This window comes from Epinephelus lanceolatus, chromosome 8, assembly GCF_041903045.1.
Source record: "Epinephelus lanceolatus isolate andai-2023 chromosome 8, ASM4190304v1, whole genome shotgun sequence".
NCBI classification, from domain to species: domain Eukaryota; kingdom Metazoa; phylum Chordata; class Actinopteri; order Perciformes; family Serranidae; genus Epinephelus; species Epinephelus lanceolatus.
In genome coordinates this window covers 29,335,894-29,337,779 of record NC_135741.1, presented here as the reverse complement: position 1 = coordinate 29,337,779, position 1,886 = coordinate 29,335,894, and positions in this window count along the sequence as shown.

The following is a 1,886-nucleotide window of genomic DNA, read 5'->3' as shown; positions in this document are numbered from 1 at the left end:
TGAGGGGCAGATCACTCTGCAGTGCGCGCGCGCGCGCACACACACACACACACACACACACACACACACACACACACACACATTAAACTACTTAGAATGAAAAAAAAGTGAAATATGTTATAAAGACTTTAACCATATCAAAAAGCTGCAAGTTGAAGCAAATTACTCGTTGCTCATTTTATTATTTCTTTTAAAAAAAAACCACGCACATAACGCATACACACTGGTATATCCAGGTGTGATCATCACACCAATGTATAGTCCCAGTGAGGTGGCGCAGGGTGTCATGGGGCCCGGGCGTGCCCAGACCTGCCTGCCTCATCACCCTCTCAATCCGAGGGGAAGCTTCCTGTGAGCATCACCTCCTCCGCCTCTGTCTCAAAATAACACAGCCTGCACTGCAACCTTAAAATGTGTTCAAGCTGCGGAGCACAAAGACGTTATGTGCATTGTTTATCTTGTGGTTGTCTAAAGCAGTAGGTCTGCGCACTTCATCGCACAATGAGAGAAAACGGTGGGGTCTCATTTTGGCAGAGCAGATGATAAAGACATTATCGTCAAAGTTTGGAAATGTACCTTCAGTGGGGGACATCCGGGCCTCTTTGCAAAGGTTTGAGTCAAAATACATATAAAATAAATCCGTGTTTCATGACCACAGATAGAAAATCAAACGGGCGGCAGGCCCGTTGCGCAAAGCAGATCAAGGGACTCATCCATCCAGCAGTCTGATGTGTCAACGATCACAAAAAACAGAAAGTCCTGTCGGGCATTGGAGTTTACTTGGCTATATTCACAGTTGCGCAGCGTCGTATCTCCTTAGTAACCTGAAAGACTACTCAAGTAAAAGTGTGGCAAAGGTGCAGGGCTTTATTGCGCGCTGCGGCGAATCATAAATGCAAACCTTTCCTTTGGAATCAGTGACTAATTTGGCTGCACGTGTGAACTTTTCTCTGAATTAGTTGTTTCGTAAAAGTGACCCTGTCAATTTAAAATATTATTTTGTACAGTAACCTTATCTCTGTGTATTTATGTAACAGGTTTTTTTCAGTTCAGTCTGTACTGAATCGATTGAAGATATGCAGCTCAGTAAACATCTGAGGTGATGTCATAATTATTGAACAAAGGCTGTTTTGTTTTTCAAACTGATCTTGTGGCTGATCCGATGATCAATGATCCAATTTACGTGACATAAAAACAAGATAGGACATACATGTTAAGGAGGCCTGCAGCACGCTTACGCATGCAGATACGTAGGCTATATAATTTGGGCCTGGAGCTCTGCATGCAGCATCTGTGTGGCTGCAGGTTCCCGCTGCTCCCGAGGTGGCTGCCGCCGAAGAAACAAGCTCCCATTCCCAGTTTGTCCCTCAGTACTGCCTGTTCAGATCCCAGAGCAGCTCGTGTGTTGCGCAGGGGATCTGACGTAGCGTCAATGCAGGACGAGCAGAGGGAAGACAACGGGTTGGCCTCAGAGCTCTGCTCCGCACTTTGAACAGTTTAATTGGGATTCCACCTGGACACAGACTTTTTCACTTAGACTGCACCTCAGGGAAGTCTGCTTCTCTTACCGTGACCAGAGATGATCAGAGCTAACATTCTGAAGGCTTACACTTGTTATTTATTACTTATGATTACTTATGATACACTACACAGAACAGATGGTTTGCCTTTTTAATAAGGGTGGGAAAATATTAATACATGTTCCCACTATAAGAAAACATATAGGCCTATTATTGCATCATAGCACCAAAACCAAACACTATCTTTACTTCAAAAAGTGAGGGTTTTTTTTTTTTTTCAAGAAAGGTTACTTGAAGCACCTTCAATGTAACTGTAAGTTCTTTGAATATCTAAATAAATATTTGGGTAACCTCAGCACCTCCAAT